The following is a 21,098-nucleotide window of genomic DNA, read 5'->3' on the forward strand; positions in this document are numbered from 1 at the left end:
ACATTGAAAATAATAAAGTGATAGAAACACATCTACATTATGGTTGTAATATAGAAAAATATACAAATAGTAACAGTCATATGCCTACATATCCATTGCCTCATGTAGTTCTTGAAATCCAACATAGACACCGGACTCTGAAGGATATCTTTGTCGTATAGTCCCGACCACACATGATGGCAGTGGTTTCCGATTGCCTCTGCCCAAAGTTTCACCCTGTAGGGCCCATTCCAGCATTATCCGGTAGCATACCAACCTATTTTGACTGAGAATGAGAGATAGACTAAGTTTATACATTTATAATTGAAACCATGATACATAGGCATATTTAAATGGTTATAGCACTTACTCTGATGATAGCTGGCCATCTGGTCCACTCGGCGTCGGTCGTTTCCTCCAATTTACTTTGTCACGATGAAAGAAAAATTTTACGACTGCCGGGTGAATCATCGCTGCAAACGCGTCGTTTGCCGCGACACATGCGATTTGTCCAGGGTCTTCTGGATCTACACTGACCCCCACCTTCGATGGCAATACCTTGTCCCATTCTAAACAGCACAGGCTCTCAATTTTGGTCGGCATCTGTTCGCAACAGTCACACTTGCACCACCAATTGCCGTTTGCCCGTGGTCTTTCGCCAGCTCCGGTCTGTTCTGGATCATATCTTTCTTGCCTCTCACGGTCCATAAGAGCTAATTCCTCCTCCGTGTACTCGGGTTCAAACAGATATGGCTCTGGGTCTTCTACAAAGAAGTCATAATCATCTACAAAGTCCGCAATTGCAAATGATCTGCAGTTTGCTAATAGCACAGGTAGTAAAAGTCACGTTGGTTGTATTGACGGAAATGTCAGAGGGAAAGGAAGCGGGAGCCGGTAAGAGGACTTTTCAAGAGTGAAGATATTATTGCGCCAAGTCGAAGTGCTCAAAAGCACTTGTTATGGTATTCCGCCATACAATATAGTCATCAATTTTAAACGCTTAGAAAAGCGCAACGGTTTATTTTGTGTCACCAGCCCAGGTCAAGTTACACTACTCGAGTAACTGTGTTTACATAGGGAAAACGTGGAAGTGTTTGGTCGCTTCTCTGCTTGGCCCATATTTAATGCATGGGCTAAGCTAAGTGCTAACATAGTTTTGCGGCAATACAGAGCGATATAGTGCACGCACTGAGACGAGAGAGGTATGTATCAACTCATCTTAGTTAAGGGAATAACATAGTTTAATAAGAAAAACTGGTGGAGTATCCCTTTAAGCTCTCTGACTGATACACACATATATAGCTTTGAAAGACTCTGGAACACGCAGACGTCAGTAAGCTATAATCAAGGTATTTCAGAAATTTAGAAATTCTTACCTTATTGTTGTGTGATATTTTATATCTTGGGTTATTTTACTGCAGTTGAAAATAAAAAAATATATGGAGGCATACAGACTAGAGTAACAGCTCTCTCTGGGGTGCATTCACTCAAGCAGCAGAATCCAATTCATTCAAACAGGGCACGCGCTGCGCGCTCTCCATACGTCACACACAGACTCTCGAGGTACGGATCTCTCATCCGCACAAAATGAAAAGATAAATTACTTCGTATATGCTTACAATTTAGGTTAAACTGCCCGCATTCTCCTCCAATAAAATGTAGCGTTTATACGCCCGTATAAATATAACTAATTATTATTCATAACGGATTATGATCAATAATTAATAGTTTAATTATTTTCAGAATTTACTGTAGCAGAATCAATAGTATGATAATTTTATCAGTTCATCCAATGAACGGAAAGCATAAACAATTATTAATTCTAGTAAATATAATATCTTCCTGGCCAAGAAAGACTAATTCCCAGCTAACAGCTAAATTTAGAAATAATTCAAGGGTAAAAGCATAGGTAGCTTTAGATCGCAGTTCAAGACAATAAATCTGTAAGCACATAACACAAGACAATTATCTTTAAAATATAAACAAGACTTTATTGACTATCCTAGAACATAAAACTAATATCTAACACAAACATACGCACACAAACATTCATACGAGTTGCAAAAAGAAGAGAGGGAGGAAAGAATGAGTTTTAAGAGTGAGATGGTGAAATCCCAAGTTTCTATATGCACTTATAAGACATGACCTGAACGAACCATCAATCATTAATTTAACCCTTCTATCGTTTCTTAGGCGGGTTATGCAATTTTATTAATATACACCAGTTCAGCTAAAAGTCTGGAGGCTACTTGCTTGTCCTTGCGTTGCTTTTGGGGATTCCTTTTCCGTCATAAAGGGGGTTTCCCGGTGCTGATCTTCTTGTGTGCCTGGATAGATCTTGGACAGCCAGTCACGTGGTGTGTTGGCGCGGATGAATGAAAGTCTTTGAAGTTGGAAGCTGGTTTTGCAGTTGAAACGTTAAAACGAAACTTTGCAGCAAAACTTAACTTAGAACCGAGACTTTTATCGAGAAAATAAAGGAAAACTTAGGAAAGAAAGAAAATTGAGATGAGACTAGATGATGATGGCTTGATTGAATCTGTTGAACCCGTTCTTCTGATCTTAATTTGGGTTCTTTGTCTCTACGCGTCTACATGGTTACTATAACCATCGTCTGCTCCACCCGACTTGTTGTTCTGCCGAGACCTTCTTCGAGAGAGAGCCCGCCCGACTTCTGTTCTATTCTTCTAGCGCATTATTCTACTAAAGTCCTGTTCGGGTCTAAGGTTTTAAACTCAAGTGTTTTGTCCCGCCTCCTGGAGGAATTTGGAATTCGGACAATAAGATACTATATGGTTATTTGAGAAGGGGGTCTTTTCTATCCCCCCCCCCCCCCCCCTTTCTCTCATCGTGAATCATGTGTTATCTGTGGTCTGCTTACTCATCAGCTCGAACAGAGGATTCAGTTTAGACATAATTTCCATTTTAAGAACATAAACATTTTTACACAGATTTCAATCAAGCCACCTTCTGAATTAATAATATATGAGCATAATGATAGGAAACACAATACACTTTCATTCACACAGGTAATAGTTACAACAATTAGATGACTTATATGTGATTAAGCATAATAGACACATACAGGGGTCATAGACACAATATACAATTATGTAGTTGACCGATGTTTGATTATAAGTTCGTCAAGAATTGTTTTGTGATGATTGTATGCATTTTCATATGAAAAGTCTCTGGTCTCTGTGGTTTTTAAGAGGTCTCAACAATGAGGTCATTCAAAGGTCTTCAAGAAGGGGGAAGTCTGTTTTACATCTCTGTCATGGGACCTTGGTCCTTAAGAAAGTCGTAGTCTGTTAGTCCCAGGGGTCAGGTGACCTCTTGTTAGGGCCTCTTGTTTTACCATTTCTGAACAGATCTGTTTTGCCAAATTATAAAACATTGACAACGTTCTTCCTTAGTTAAACAATAAAAGGTCCTTCCGGTTGCAGATTCTCAGGAGCCTATGGCTCTGGGTCTGGTGATTTGATTCTGGAATGTGAAGACTCTTTGTGGGATTATGTATGAACAGTCACCTAAAAGCTTCAATTGTGTTTGGTTCATTCTCATTGTCGCTACAAATATTTAATCATCAAACATGGACGACGAGGAACTGATTGTCGAAGTTCAAAGGCATTCAATTCTCTACGATAAATCCCACAAATTCCACAAAGACATCAGGAAAAAGGATTCCGTCTGGAGAAGTATAGCTGAAGCATTGAATACACATGGTAAGTTAAGTTTAGACTTTCATCTACAGCGAATGAATGAATGAATGTAGCATTTAGCTATAGTAGGCTTCTAATGACGCATCAACCTGTGTAAAACAAATTCCGCTTTATTTTCAATGTAAAGTAGAGTGAATAGGCATGACGATTTGTGTCCCTGTATCCAGGGGTGACATTCCAGACAATCTACTGAAATACAGGCAGGGTGGGGAGTCGGAATGACAATGACAGTAGTCCGAGCTGTGCACACTCGGTGCGCTGCTCGTAGCCGGCGCCGGCGGTGTGACACGGGGCAGAGGGGCTATTATGCATAGTCTATCATATGAATAATATATATGTGCCCCATATATGGAATCAGAGTGCCTAATGTCTGTAGTAAATGGAAAATCTCACCTGTGACACATACACTGTCCACAGTGCAGCTTCTCTAGTAAGCAACCCTATTCGTGGAGAAACAAACCAACAGCCCACATTTTTAACATCTCTCTATACTGACCTATATTTTATATATATATATATATGTAATGCAATTAATGATTTGAACTAAAATATGGTAGTTTACCATGGCGTGTAGGTCAATATATATTTTTATTATGTACTGTGTATTGCATAGCATATTATGTTGTCCCATGCTGATTCAAATCATAAGCTAGTGGCAAAAATATATCCAAAATGTGCATGGATTAAAGACAGTACAAAACAGTTCAGCTGAAATTAAACCATTTTATTCTGAACTAGAGAAATTAAAAAAAGATACCACAAGAGTGAATCATGGAAGTTTACAACAATCAGATTTGCATCAATTCAAAGTGTTTGATACAACACATTTTTAAAGCGTCTCCAAGAACTACATTTGGATGTTTTCAAATGTATTGATGAGAAACATGTGTCCTCAAGGACACAACTTCAGATGCCTCTCTGAGCCAGTGTTCTGCTTCACCTGGGTGTGTCAGCATGTTGTGCAGAATGTATGTCACCACAATCATGGTGTCTGTGGTCTCGGGGATCAAGTTAATGTCTCTGTGGAAAATTCGCCAGCGCGAGGATAGTATGCCGAATGCCTTTTCCACTGTCATTCGGGCTCTGCTGAGGTGGTAATTGAAATTTGCTTTTCTTCTCTCTAGATTCTTCCCTGGGTAGGCTCTCATTAAGTAGGGCTTGAGAGGGAATGGGGCATCTCCAACCCTCACGTAGGGAAGTCTTCCCAGGTCCTCAGCACCAGGCAAACACTTTTCCTCAGGAACACTCAGTGTCTTCTCCTTCATTGCTCTGCCTAGTGTTGAGTTGCTGTAGACCCCTCCATCACTGCTTTTTCCAAAATCACCAACCTGGATTGCGATGAATTTATAGTTGGCATCAACAAGGACAAGGAGAACTATTGAGAAAGAGCCTTTATAATTGTAAAAAAGGCTTCCAGATTTTGGCGGAGCAGTGATGTAGATGTGTTTCCCATCTAGTGCCCCAATGTAGTTGGGAAAATTCCACCGATCTTCAAAGGACAAAGCTATGTCCTCCCACATTCCCTTTGTGGGCTTTGGGAGATAGATTGGCAACATTTGTTCTTCAATGGCCCTACATGTCTCCTTGATACAGTCAGACACTGTCTGGACTCGAGACGGTAGCAGTACGCCAGACTGTGCATCGAGTCTCCTGTTGCCAAGTACCTGTGAATAAAAAACACATTGTTAGAGTTTGTGAATAATGCATCTGTGTTTGTTTTACAGATTATGAAACTCCGAAGTCCAAGTAGAAAAATCTACGAGACACATTTGTGAGAAACACAAGCAGACCATGCCCACCGAGTGGTTCAGGGGCAACTAAACAAAAGGAATGGAAATACTATCACTGTATGACTTTCCTTTTGCCATATATTCAGCTAAGAATGTAATATTCTTTTTTATCAAACTACAACATTCTGTCATATGTTAGTTCAAACATTGCATTTTTATAATTTAATTTAGGGTATTTTATTATTTGTTTTCCTCAGGACAAGGAGCAACTTAGATGACTACAGTCACACCAATGAATTTGCATGTGAAGAACAAGATGATGACGGAGAAAATAAAGACAGAGAACAGTCAACAGATCAAGGAGAAAGAGGAAGTGAGAGAGAGAGTACACCATGACAGGGACGAGCAAGAAAATGCAACATTGGGACCTAGGAGAGGAGGTCAGATAAAAAAGAGGAGGTCACCTGCACAAGTGGCCACCTCAGAGCTGTACAAATTTCTTCAGCAGCCAATGCCTCATGAAGATCCTGATGAACTTTTTTTATTGAGTTTGGCACCTGAGATGAGGAAAATAACGGTAAATAAAGGGCAATTAAAAGTAAAATTAATGTCACTCATTGTGAACTGGGAGGAGGAGCAGCATCAAATGCCCAGGACTATGTCTACTAATCAAATTGCACCTCAATATCATGTGGAACCTCACAACTACATGCTTAATCATACACACAGCCTGCCAAATCATCCTGATTTTTCAGGTGCACCATCACAGCATGGCTGGTGAAATTTACACAGTTAAGTTCTGACACAGACACACACACACACACATATATAATATATATACATGCACAGACACACACACACAGAGGTGCATGCACGTGTAGACGCATGCAGACCACTCACACAGACAGACACCCAAGCAGACACAAACACTTTGTTCTGAAGACTACATTACTACATGTGTGAGTAGTTTAATCTTATTTCAATATTTCATTGATGTTCAAAATGTCTTGAGGGTTTACAGGGATTAAAGTGAAAAAAATTCTTCTGACTGAAATTTTTTTTCAGGCCAAGTCTTATTCCTTTAACTTTATTTAGTATTATAAATAGTCGAGACCAATAGCGTTTTAAGGGGAGAGGTTTTAAACCGCTTTAATATTGCCAGTTTACGAATTTTAAAAGCTATTTTAATCTATGAAAAAAAATTACTTAGCATGACAAATAATCAACCATCTACATAACTTTTCAGTGCATGTTTTTATTTATCTTATAAGACCAAACAATGTTTTGTGAAACTCTTAATTAACAGAAAGAAGAAAAGAAAAAGTAACAGCACCACCATTAAAGTGCTATTCTTGTGCAAAAGTCTCTAGAGTGCTTTTCACTTTTTCTGCCTTTTGGCTGTGAAACCATATTCCTGAAGCTTGGCTACACCTGACACCCGTTTCAGTGTTTGACTAGCTACATGTGCAGGAGTTGCTCCAGGAGAGGTGGAGGCTGTAGCAGCAGTTTTGCCTTTAAGTCCAGGTGTGGAGGAGGTGGAGGCTGTAGCAGAAGCAGTTTTGCCTTTAACTCCAGGGATGGAGGAGGTGGAGGCTGTAGCAAAAGCAGTTTTGCCTTTAACTCCAGGGATGGAGGAGGTGGAGGCTGTAGCAGCAGTGCGTTTAAGTCCGGAGTTGGAGGCTGTAGCAGCAGTGCGTTTAAGTCCAGGGGTGGAGGAGGTGGAGGCTGTTGCAGAAGCAGTTTTGCCTTTAACTCCAGGGATGAAGGAGGTGGAGGCTGTAGCAGCAGTGTGTTTAAGTCCAGGGGTGGAGGAGGTGGAGGCTGTTGCAGCAGTGCGTTTAAGTCCGGAGGTGGAGGAGGTGGAGGCTGTAGCAGCAGTGTGTTTAAGTCCAGGGGTGGAGGAGGTAGAGGCTGTAGCAGCAGCAGTTTTGCTTTTAACTCCAGGGATGGAGGAGGTGGATGCTGTAGCAGCAGTGTGTTTAAGTCCAGGGGTGGAGGAGGTGGAGGCTGTAGCAGCAGTGTGTTTAAGTCCAGGGGTGGAGGAGGTGGAGGCTGTAGCAGCAGTGTGTTTAAGTCCAGGGGTGGAGGAGGTAGAGGCTGTAGCAGCAGCAGTTTTGCTTTTAACTCCAGGGATGGAGGAGGTGGAGGCTGTAGCAGCAGTGCGTTTAAGTCCAAGGGTGGAGGAGGTGGAGGCTGTAGCAGCAGTGTGTTTAAGTCCAGGGGTGAAGGAGGTGGAGGCTGTAGCAGCAGTGTGTTTAAGTCCAGGGGTGGAGGAGGTAGAGGCTGTAGCAGCAGCAGTTTTGCTTTTAACTCCAGGGATGGAGGAGGTGGAGGCTGTAGCAGCAGTGCGTTTAAGTCCGGAGGTGGAGGAGGTAGAGGCTGTAGCAGCAGCAGTTTTGCTTTTAACTCCAGGGATGGAGGAGGTGGAGGCTGTAGCAGCAGTGCGTTTAAGTCCGGGGGTGGAGGCTGTAGCAGCAGTGCGTTTAAGTCCAGGGGCTGAGGAGGTGGACCTGTAGCAGCAGCAGTTTTGCCTTTAACTCCAGGGATGGAGGAGGTGGAGGCTGTAGCACAAATAGACGAGGTGGAACCTTTCTTTACTTTTTTAACCCTAACTGCTGAGAGGACCTTCACAGCTTCCCTCAGTTTCCTTTCCTTTTGCTTGTCAAGGTTCTCCTTCTTTTTCTTCAATTGATTTTGGTATGTCCCGTAAGAAGACAGGCACGATCTCCTCAATGCAGGGGTAATTTGCATTTTGGATGCAGTTTTGCCAATTACCTTCATGTGGGACTTGATAATGGCTAAACCTTCATAAGTCTCAATGTTCAGCCTAACCCTGAAACCCTGAGCCCAACTTCCCTAAGATGGGGAATCTCATTTCTCCTCCTGGCATCTTCATTGCAAAGATCTTACTCCACCAGTCAACATCGATTCGTGCAATGTTCTCCTCAAAACATTTGGCCAGTGCTCCTAGATCTGTATCAATCTGGTAGGCGCGCACCTCTTCATCCAGTTGACCCAACTCCTCAGACTTCACAACATTTGGCAAGGCCTTGGCCAATGTGTTGAATGCACCTCGGACTGATTCGTGGAGAATCAATGATGGCGTCAGCACAGATAAAGAGGTGATGATGTTGTTGTTGAGGGGAAGGTTTTTCAGGAGGAATGTTGCTGCCTTTATGTAGCCTTCTCTGAGAGAGCTGTAGACCTTCTGCACCCAGGGCTTCTTTTCCACTCTAGCCTTGTTTAAGGCAAAGAAACTGAACCTCCCCACAGACAACCTTTTGTCAGTGTACTGCAGGTCTTTCTTGTGAACATTAAGCTTCAACAAGCCCTTTGCACTCAAGGGGATAGTTTCAGGCTTCATAAATTTGGAGAGAAGTTCCCTAACCAGTAGCAGCATTTCAGCATGTAGGACATGAATCATGGGCTTTTCATTCTGCAACTTCTTCAGGAACACCTGGAAAGTTGGAAGTACACCTGAAAATCACAATAGAACCTGATTAGAAATGTGTCTGAATATTTTATCCATTTATTCATTATCACATTCATAGCAATGTAACATACTCTTCCTGGAATATTACTGTACAACCCTTTATATATTTTTTAGCTTTATTGTTGTTTAGTTTCATCTGTATTATTTTACTTTGTTTTGAAATGTGCTGTTTAAATAAAGTTTAGTAGTAGTAGTAGTAGTATAATTAACCAAAGTGATCTGATTAACAGTGATCTAAAAACTGCATTTATGGTTAACTTAGATTCCATTCCAGGATTCCAGGAAAAATAAGCATATAATAAATATACCAATAAAGGGATTTCAATACATAAGAAATCTCTGTACTTTTCTTACCACTTAAAGTGAATAAAAAGTGAACATACCTCGGTATAAATCAATCATGGTTGTGAGCTTGTCAAACTCTGAAAAAAGCAGACAGATGCACGTCTTCCGATTTTTGTTGACATCACTTCCGATCTTCGCAGATTTTGCCATTTGCTGTTGCAGAAAAATTATCCTGGCCTTCTCATCAGATGTAACTGCATGCTTATCAAGAAGCTGGTTTAGGAGCCATCTGCATCACAAAAAAACATATACACAAGGATTAAGGAGAGAAAACAGACATTGCTATTTCTAATTGCCAATACTTCATTTGTCATGATGATATAATTTTTGTGTTTAGAGGTCAAGGCACTTTCCATCCCTCGTATGAAGGTTATTTAATAATTTGATTGCATCTGTAATGAAGCCGAGCTTCAATCTTTGTTCTAACATATTTAACCCTTTGAGTCACTCCTGTATATCTATAACTTGATATAACCTGATTGATCATTGACTTTGAGCCATCTCCACCACTCGGTTTAGATTTATGTTAAAAAAATTCCACTAAATGTCTGGATTTTTAAATATTATTTAAAATATGTTTTACTAATATATATATATATATATATATATATATATATATATATATATATATATATATATATATATACACACACACACAAGTGAATCTCGAAAAATGAGAATATCGTGCAAAAGTTATAATTTTATTGATTATGGCTTACAGCTTATGAAAACCACAAATTCAAAATCTCAGAAAATTAGAATATTACATGAAATCAATAAAAAAAAAAGCATTTTAAATACAGAAATGCCGGCCCTCTGAAAAGTATAATCATGCATATGTATATAGTTATGTATACTAAATATATTATTTTCACCTTTTAATTTGAATTGCTAAAATACACAAACTTTTGCCAGATATTCTATATATATCGTTTGTTTGATTATCGCCCCAAAGAAAGAAAAAAAATCCATTCCTTTTTTTCTTTAACGCTCAAGGGCTAATGAGATCTTGCAAACTGGGCCTACTAGTACAGAAATTAAATAATTAAAAAAGAGAATGCTATTGCCATGTACCTGTGTTTGTGTTGATCATGAGGAGACAGGACGCTGTAGAAGTGCACAATCAATGGATCCATAAGCTCCCGTATTCTGTTGCACACATCTAGCATTTGCAGGAACCTGCTGCTGATGGGACGGATTAGGCTCTTATTCGCCAAATGAAGTAAGGACTGAAACTCAGAAAAAAACTTCTTTCTGTTTGGGTAATTTTTCAATGTCATAGTATACATCAGAGCAAAATTGTTCCACAAATCCCTGGAAAGGATTTAAAAGGGCCTTGGCTGCATTTGAGACCATATGGACAGTGTCTCCGCTGATGTCCAGGAGTGATGGATTTTCTTTCCTGACTAGTGTCTCTACTCCAGACTTTTTCCCTCTCATTACATTGCAGTTATCCAACAGTATACCAACAACCTGATTCCAGTTCAGGCTATATGACTGGAGAATATCTGTCAATGTGTGTGTGATTGTTGAGGCATCTGCAATATTCATTTTCCTTGAGGCCAGATGCTGGGTTGCCACTTTACCCATATCCTCATCAAAGTATCGAACAAGAACATTCAGAATCCTGTCCATGTTTCCATCTGTTGACTCATCTACATTTAAAGAAAACATCTTCGTTTTCAGCTTAGTTGACAATTCGTTTTTCCAATGAACAGCAATGCCATGTGTGCACAAGTAGGAGGCGTGTGCATTAGACACAGACAATCTTGAAAGTGCACTCTTGTCTTTGACAACTGCTTGCATTAAATTAACTAGCGGTTGTGAGACTGTGAACGACAGGTCATGCTCCGCTATGAAAGAACATATGCGCACTTTTAGATCGCACACACGGTCGGCCATAGATGCATGAACCTCCGTTGTGGTACTTGTCGCACCAGGCAGGGAGCATGTGTACTGTAGAGCACGAACGGCAGCATTGTGACAAGCTTCTGATTGATGGCGAGCTAGCACTTTTTTGCCATTATTGCCATATTGAAGCCTCCTGTGACATATTGTGCAAAGACACGTACCTGGCTGTTTGATTTTTTTAGCCCACGAACTAAAAGGCTTGCCATTCTCCCCCATTTCGCTAAGCCAAGCCCATCTCCATTTATTTTTTAAATTTTTATCGATCTCCGATACATCGGAGCCTTCCTGCATTATAAGTGTGTCCATTGTAACGTTAACTGAAATATAGTTGTGTACCTCAGCGCTCAACTGTAGCCTGACATTCACTTCTCCAAAACTAAGCTTAATTGAGTGAACACGGACCAGTTTTTTCGTGAGCGGGAATTAAAAAACCCGGAGCGGACTATGAGCGAAGTGATTACAGCATGCTTAGAGTGGAGAGAGGAACGTGCATTTGCTCCACTCCAGGCTTTATCACACCCCCATCAGCAGGGTGAATACACCTCCGTCTTTCCTTAATTTAAGACCTATTCAAACTAAATTTGACACTATTTTATAAAGGAAAGGCTATTTACGACCTTAAAATTATGAAAAGTGAATTTAAGACATTAAGGACAGACGGGAACCCTGCAATTGACGGAAATCCGTCATAGACTCGCTGCAATAAACGGAAATCCGTCGTAGCGACGGAGAACTTTAATCCCTGGGGTTTACACCCAGTTTCTCCCATGTGCACAATATACTGTTTACAGCGTCATATGTGACTAATTTTGCAGCATACTGTTCATATATAATTTCCAAGTTTGTTACCAGCTATAAACTACTGTCTACTACTGTTTATTTTTTATTTTTATTGTTTGTTTTGTTTTTGTAAAGGCTATGTTGAAGCACATTTGTGTGGTCTTTTATAAGGTTGATGGAAAAATGTTGTGTTGAGCAATTTTAAACCAGTTGCTATGAAATAAACTACTTTACAGATTGTTTTTCCTGTATAGTTGTTTCTTCTATGCATAGTAGTCAATTGAATAGTCTTGTATAATGTAATCATCATTTTTGCCCCCAAATGGAATTGCAATATATTTACCTTAATAATATAATTTTCATATTTATATATCTATAATTGTGTTTGAAGCATTCACGTAATAACAGTAAAAACAATAACAATATTTGCATTTAACTATGGATAAAAAAAGTGCTTTTACACAATTTGGTAAAAAAAAATAAAACAATAGTACAGTGTATTTTACTTACCTTGTTACAGCAAGGCGTTGTTGTGGCTCAACTGGAACACGGTATGATGTGGCCTGCTTCCTCAGGTCCTTCCCAACATAGGACAGCACATTCTCCATATCAGTGGAGGACATACGGAAATAATTTAAAAAACGTGCCTTGTCCAGGAAAAGTTCCTGCACTAGGTTGTGATAGGCCCCTTGCTCTGCTCTTCTTTGATTTATTGGATGCACCCACATCCTCGTCTTCCTCCCCTGTAATAAAAGAAAGACAACTACTCTCTTCCTCCTCCAGAGCTCTCGTTTGAACCTCGGACCTAAATAGGGGAAATAATGAATGCGATATTTCGTATTCAATAATCTCATTTGTAATCTTTTTTGGTCATTAATAATCTCAGGTGTTCATAGTTTTTTGTATAGTATTAAAATTGTTTCATTTGAGTTTGAATATAATTTTCCTTCCATCCATAACAAAGCGAAGGGATGGATATGAATTTCCCTATGAACAAGATCGAATAAACTGATTGTCATATTAAGAAATTACACTGGTTATGAGTACACATTATTTATTTTTAGTTAAAAATAGGTCACTGTGCCACAATCGATAATGGATAATTTACCTCAGATTTTGAAAGCATATAATATAGCGTTCAAACTGAATTCTATGCAAACATACAACTGTACTCTATAACAAAATTAGTCAATGAGTATATTTTGTTAATGTTTTGATTTTTAATAATGTTATTTCTTCATTTGATTATGTCCTTACCCATTTCCAATACGAGTGCGGGCCAGCAGTGCGCTTTCACAGAGAGACTCCGCCCAGACGCTGTTCTGAATGGCTGTGATTTTTGATTGAAGTGTGGCTCACAGTCGCGTCGCGTCTAGTGTGGACAGACACACTTGCTGTTGCTGGAATTTTATCGCGTTGCGTGTAGTTAGGACACGGTGTTAGAGTTTAGATTCTCTGCCCAAGCCCGAGCCCGTGGTCGGGCCGATATTTCCCGTCACTATCCTCGGCCTTTGATCTAGAGACGTGCACTCCCAATTCCCAACGCAAAAGAGTGCGGCGCGGACTAGATTTGATGGCCGAGTGAGAGCGTGGGTGCGGGCTGTAATGCACTCACTCTGTGTCAGGCGCGGATTTATGGGCGGGCCTGGGTGGGCACGTGCCCACCCAGATTGACAGGTGGCCCACCCAATCAGATTAATAAAAACGAAATTTAAATTTTTAATTTTAATAATAATAATAATAATGAATTAAGTTTGGCCATATACGGCCCGCCGAACACTTTATATGATATATGACAAGCCTGAGCGCGTCCATCTCTGGCTCAGCGCCAGCCAACGCGCGAACGCACAGTTTGAATCTGGCAGTTATGTCATGTCACTGTACATATTTTTTCCAGACTTTGACACCCTTGCAAGGAGAGGGGACGAGGCTCATTGTTCACATGAACACCGTGTCTTGGAAAGACAAAGACGGGCCCATTCACATATCGCGTTTTTTGCGCGCTCAAGTTTGTTATTTCAGATGTTCGCGCTCATAATGGAAGCGACGCGGTCGTGAAAGACGTGGTCAGGCATCTGATTGACTCGTCAAACGCATGCGTTTCGACTGCCAAGGGACTCGCGATTTGTCATAAAAGCGCGCGTTCTTAACGTGCGCTTTGTGGTCACGGAAAAAGCGCGTCAGAAACGCGCGTTTTTTGCATCAAAACGTGCGTCCTCGACGTGTGATCTGCTATTTAAATGATATTGTTTCTGTCTGCAGGTGTTTTATGCCTCTGAAGTGTTTTTGTAACAAGAAAAACAACTCTCGGTTTCAAGTTCACTGTTTTTTATTTCAGCACCTCGGACAGTCCCTTAATCCCTTCGTTCGAGACACATCTCGCAAATTTTCCAGTTGTAATTCCGGTAACACTTTACAATAAAGTTTCATACATTTTTTTTTTAATGCAAAAACCACAAATTTCTGGCGCGCGTTTTCCGTGACCACAAAGTGCACGTTAAGAATGCGCGCTTTTATGGCAAATCGCGCGTCCCGCATGCTTTATGAATACTTTAGCTTGCCATCAGTGTTGCCAGATGTACGATAATTATCGTATTTGTACGATAATTTTGACCTCTGTACGATGTACGATCAAAAATGAAAAAAATCCCATAATGTACGATAATTTCATAGTTTTCAGTCGTTCGTCAAAACATCCTACCGCTTCTCTCTCTGACCCAGAATCATTTTGCAGGCTCACCTGCCTGCACGCAAGCACGTATACACACACACACACACACACACACAGGCACCACACGTGTCGCCTGGCCCGCACGTCAACACTACTCCATCTAATCCATCCTACATGTTGGGATAAATAGCTGTATTCTGCACGTTTACGTCGTGTACGATAATGTTCTTCCAAATACGATCATTTTGAACTTCTGGTACGATAATAGGACATTTCCAATCTGGCAACACTGCTTGCCATACGCATGTGGTGCAGGCTGCAGCGCGCTCGTTTTTCCAGGCGCGCCTATATGCCGCGGCGAGATGAAAAACATCTCAACTTTTCAGAGAGTGCCGCAAGGTCATTTGACTAAAACCAACCGGTCAGCTTCGGTCTTTCCGTATGAACAACTTCGAAAGCTCGGCCGAACAGCTGATCATAGCTGTACAGTGCGGTTTTTATTTCTCATCTCCATAAATATAGCCTACTAAACCCTAGATTCAGGCCCACCTCGACTTAATCCAGGCCCACCCATCTGTCACGTTCTGCATCCGCCACTGCTCTGTGTGTATGGCTTCCGGGAGAATAAAACGATTCGTGGGACTCCCGCAAGAAATATCTATGAATAAAACATAAAAACGAATACGTTTTATTCATCTGTTGCAGAAAAGCAACAAGAACAACTAAAACAAAATACAAATGATTTACAGGCCAGAGTTTTGTTTTATAACATGTTTGCAGCTTTTAGCGATGTAGCCAATCACAGACATATGTGTTGATTTCCTGAACGCAATGGCCAATCAGAAGCATTTAAGATAGACTCCCCTCACTGCTCAAAAAGGGCTTTTTGTTCAGAGCTGAATTCTGTATGCTGGCAAATCCTATATTATGAAAGATTCATTGTGCAGTCAGCTTCATTGATTCTAACAGAGATGTGTAGGATCGAACTGATGTCAGCTTTAGGAATTTTTAAGGAAGCGCACTTTGCGCATTCAGACATGCCAAACCATGCACGCAATAGCCTGCTTGATTTTATGTTATAACAGTGGTTTGTGTGTTAATGCTTTAATAACACACAATTTATCAGGAGCATTTATGCTGATGTGTATGATGGTGACACGTAGGCTAACTTGAAAGTATTTGGAGGTGCAGAACAGAGGAGGAGGAGGAGAAATTAACATAGAAAGTAGTTGAGAACGTCAGAGAGAGAGAGAGAGAGAGAATTTTTTGAATTTTGACAATCCTTTTTATTACACAAATATGACTATAAAAAACATTCACAAAAAAAGGTCACATATTTTTCAATCTAATACAAAAAAACCTCACATCAACACTTCTGAAATAACCAGTTCATTATCAACTAATGAACACAGCACATAATCACAGCACCACTCAATTTCAAAAATATTCAATGTACTCATTTGTTTATAAAAATTAAACTCAATTACAAGTCGTGATTTTACCATTTTTTAAAAAGCTGATATAAGTTCTTGTTCTCCTTTCTGTTCAATTTTATTTCTCCTAGTAATATAAATGGCTAATTTTGCAATACCAACAATAAAATTAAGCAATTGACATTTGTATTTTTTCTTAATAGTGTACATACAACCAAGAATAAAATCCTGCTTTGTAAAACATACCTCAAAAGATTCAAAAAGAAGCTCTAAAAGGCTAAACAAAAAAGAAAGTCTGTTACAAAACATAAAACAATGAAACACAGTCTCCCTTTCATTGCAAAAAGGACAATTCTCATTTACATTTGGGTTCAACATTGCCACAAAATAATTAACGGCTATAGCCCCATGGAGTATCCTCCACTGAAGATCACCAACTCTTTTAGGTAAGGGAGGTTTGTACAGAATCCTCCACACTGGTTTTGTTGTTTCAGTAATCTCTAAAGTGTCTCTCCATACAGTATCACTTCTATTCTTTAACCATTTTATATTCATCACTTTCACAATACTTCTGTACAATGCTTTCCCTTTAGCTTCAAAAAAATCAATTTGCACATCAATTTCCTTTTTCAACCATGCAGGGATTAATATCGTTACATGAATTAAGATCAGGTACAATACTTATATCTGGAAAGAAATCTTCGCAGTCTGGAAATATACATTTCTTATTATACTCTTCAAGTAAAGTTCTTTCTTGTACATTCAAAGCCCCCTGCAGTCTAAAAACCGTTTAATGTATCGTTTAGATTTTACTTTTAAAAAGGCTGAAACTGCTTCTACATCTTTAAAATCAGGACCTGAATTATTTATAATGTCTTTCAACTGTAGAGATCCACTTCTGTACAACAAATATTTAAGACCTGGTATTTCGTCCCCAGATACATTGAGACGTGCTCCACACACAATGGGCTCTTCCAGTAGCCAGTACAGGGACATTAATGGTTCCATCCATTGAGGCTTAAAACGACTCAATATTTTAAAAAGACTTCGATAGAAAGCAGGAACTCCTCTAAAATCGAATTTTTTAGAATCCATTAAAAACAAAACATTGTCCAGGCCGAGTCCACTTATTCTGCGTAAAATGCATTGAGCCACTGGTCTCCATACCAGTCTTTCAGATCCCAGCATAAATTTCTGCACAAACTGAAGACGATAAGCAGCACATCTACTTGCCAAATACACTAGACCTTGGCCTCCATCCTCTTTAGCCAGAAACAAAACACTTTGTGGGATCCAATGCAAATGGTCCCAAAAAAAGTTTACAGTTTCTGCTTGAATTTTTGGTAGGAGACCAACAGGAGGGTCAATGCATGCAAGTCTATGCCAGAGGGAAGAAGCCGCAAGATTGTTGATAATGAGTGTGCGTCCTTTAAAAAACAACTGAGGAAGCAGCCATTTCCATTTTTTCAAACGTCCTGTTACTTTATCAGCCATTCCTTCCCAGTTCTTCTGCATGAAAACTTCATTGCCTAAGAAAACACAAAGATATTTTAACCCATCTTTTTGCCATAATAAGCCTCCTGGTAGAATGGGATTTCCTCCTTCCCATTTTCCAACCAATAAAGCATCACTTTTCCCCCAATTTACAGTTGCTGAAGAAATATCTTTAAAATCATTAACAACTTCTTGTAACATTTCAACATCATTACTATCATTTACAAAAGCAATAACGTCATCAGCATATGCAGATAAATAAAAAGCATTATTACACTGTGGCACTGTTAGACCCTTTAACTTGTTTCGTAACTTAGAAAGCAGTGGTTCTATAGCCAGCACATATAATAGCCCAGACATGGCACAGCCTTGTCTAACCCCTCTCTGTACTGTAAAGGGGGCACACAAACTACCATTCATTTTGATCACACTCTCAATTTCACAATACATTGTTCTGATCATACCAATAAAACTTGAATTAAACCCAAAAGCTTGCAAAGTATGCCACAAATAATGGTGTTCAACCCGATCAAATGCCTTCTCTTGGTCTAAAGAAATAAGGCCAATATTTATACCAAACAACTTTGAAACTTCTAAAACATCTCTGATTAGAGTTATATTATCAAAAATGGATCTATTTGGTACACAATATGTTTGGTCGTAGTGTATCACCTTCCCTATTATTTTACTCAATCTTGTAGCCAAAGTTTTGGACAGGATTTTGTACTCTGAGCACAATAGAGAAACAGGCCTCCAATTTTTTATATTTTGAAGATCACCTTTTTTGGGCAATAGAGTTATAACTGCCCTTCTGCAACTGAGAGGAAGAAACCCATTAATTAGGCTTTCATCACACTAATAAGAGATCTTCTCTTAAAATGGGCCAGAAAGTTTTATAGAATTCAATGGGTAACCGATCAATCCCGGGGGATTTCCCATTCTCCATACTCATCATTGCTGTGTAAAGCTCTTGCTCTGTCAAAGGTTGTTGCAAACTTTCATTGCTCTCTTCATCAAGTTTTGGCAGACCTTCAAAAAAACTACTAAGTGTCATCTTTTCATTTATCAAATCAGCTGTATATAATTTTTTTATAAAACTGTACAGCAACTTCTCTTATCTCAGAAGATTTAGTTAATTCCTGTCCTGTATCAGAGACCAAGGAATGAATTATTCTGCTTTGACTGTTTTTTTTTCCTCCATACTGAAGAAAAATTTGGAAGGGGCATCCATTTGTTTGACTTTCTGGAAACGTGAGCGAACCAGCGCTCCCTGTGCCTTAATGTCCAACAGGTTTGCAAATAAAGTTTTCTTTGATTTCAGAGCTTCAATATGTTCTTTTTTGCCTGTAGATTCAGACAAACTGTAAAAATCAACTATCTCAGTCTCTAAAATATTCAATGATCTAGTTATTTCTCTTGTTACATTAAGAGTGTATTGCTGGCAAAAGTTTTTAATTTGTATTTTACTGCAATCCCACCATTACTGTAAAGAACTGTATAAGTGCTTTTGTTGTTTAAAAACATCCCAGAAAAAAGTAAAAAAATCTTTAAAATGTTTGTCATCAAGCAAAGATGCATTCAAATGCCAATAGGCACTGCTTGACTTCACATGGCTAACTAGGACAGAACAAAGAACCGCACTGTGGTCCGAAAAACCTAGGATTAATTTGACAAGATTTAAAAATATTGAACTGGTGCTTAAAGCTATAAAACCGATCAAGACGTGCCAAAGACAATGAATTATCTTTACAATGAACCCATGTGTATTGTCTTAATTTGTTATGCATACATCTCCAAATATCACAAAGATCAAAAGTTTGAATGAGTTGCTTGATAACTCTTTGAGATGCAACATGTGGTTCTAAATGATTTCGATCTATTTTATCACTCTCAGTACAATTAAAATCTCCACCTAAAACTAAAACATAATCTGTATTTAGGCCTTTCAGAGTAGTGTTGACTAAATTTAAAAACAAAACTCTTTCCACTCCACTATTAGGAGCATACATATTCAAAAAAAACATAACAATTTTTTCAAATTTAACAATAACTTTAAAAAAACGACCTTTTTCAATTTCAACAAATTCATAAGATACTGGAGTCATATTTTTACTACATAAAATGGCAACACCTCCACTAATAGAGGATTTATGACTAAGAAAAAGTTGTCCTCACCACTCTCTTTTCAATCCACCTCATTTCTTTGATCACTGTGCGTTTCTTGTATAAACGTGACATCAACAGACTTCTGATTTATAAATTCATACAACATCATCCGCTTACGAACTTCTGTAGCTCCATTTAAATTGAGAGTTCCAATTTTTAGCTGACTCATAGTTTTATTTAGGTTCAACAAGAAACTATGATGGGAAAAAACAGAGTCAAAAATACGGTCTACAGAGATACGGTAAAAAAAACAAGCTTAGGGATTTAAACCATGGCATTCTTCTCATCTCTACTAGGAAATTGTTTTTTTAATTTGTTTACAATCTTCCGTAACCGGTACACTTCGAGTTCTGAGAAAGCCCCGTCCTTTATCAAACATCTGGTGTCTTTCACAAATTGTGCACGATTAGGAAAATAATCCTCAATCTGCACGACTTTTAGCCCTTTCGTTTCTTGAAGAAAAACACTAATGTCTTCAGCTTTGTAAAAAACATTTACCGCTTCATTTTGGGAACAAACAGAAAACTCTGAACACACAGAAACGCTAGAATCAGAATCATCATAATCCGAAGCTATGATTCCATCTTCAGCAGCGTCACTTTTTTTTAACTTGTTTACTGATTTTATCGTTGCGACTCATTCTTATTTTAATTGGAGTTTTGAAAGTAGATTCAACTTCCATATCCAATTCACAGTCATTCAATCTCAGATTTTCCTGTACAATTTCTCTGTTTTGTTCTACAAACGCCAAAGATAATGTACTCAACCCCACCGCGTTCTCGGCCGCCAGAGACTCCGCCACAACACCTCCATCATCAACAGGAGAAAACGCCCGCGCCTCCGCGCTGTTCGCTCCCTCGAGCGGCTCGATCGGTGTAGTCGCCGCTTCACTAGTCTCAGACACGCTACTTTCATCGACAGCGCTCCCTGCTATAACTGCATCAATCAGCTCTGTGTTTTTGTTCACTTTATCTGGGCAATTACGACTGAGATGCCCGATTTTCGAACAACCAAAAAATTTGATCCTTGTATCAGATGATGCGAAGACAGCATAATCAAAGCCTTCTATTTTAAATTTAAAAACCAGGTCAAGTTCATCCTCGCCATTCTTCAAAATCATAAACACCTGTCTCCTAAAAGACACGAGATGTTTTACTAAAGGCGATTTACATCCGAGTGGAATTTTTTGATGGGGGAAACTATCATAACGGGACAATTCCTTCACAATTATCTCATCTTTCACAAAAGGAGGGACATTTGAAATCATTATTTTCTTGGCGGGAGTACTCAGAGGAAACACCGGCGTGAGTGAACCTTTGATTACGACACCTTTTTGCACCATTTCGTTCGCCTTCTCAATAGTGCTAAAAAAAA

The 21,098-nt window shown here is 39.3% G+C and overlaps 1 long non-coding RNA gene and 1 pseudogene across 1 annotated transcript in view; both read right to left on the bottom strand.

Annotated features, from left to right (window-relative positions):
• Window positions 1-21,098, bottom strand: part of LOC143714647 (uncharacterized) — a 61,887-nt gene that overhangs the window by 36,781 nt on the left and 4,008 nt on the right. The window lies entirely within an intron of this gene.
• LOC143714560 (uncharacterized) lies at window positions 6,810-11,486 on the bottom strand (annotated as a pseudogene).

The sequence above is a fragment of the Siphateles boraxobius genome, unplaced genomic scaffold, assembly GCF_051911475.1.
Source record: "Siphateles boraxobius isolate OS27281-9 unplaced genomic scaffold, OSU_SipBor_1 55, whole genome shotgun sequence".
Classification (NCBI taxonomy): Eukaryota; Metazoa; Chordata; class Actinopteri; order Cypriniformes; family Leuciscidae; genus Siphateles; species Siphateles boraxobius.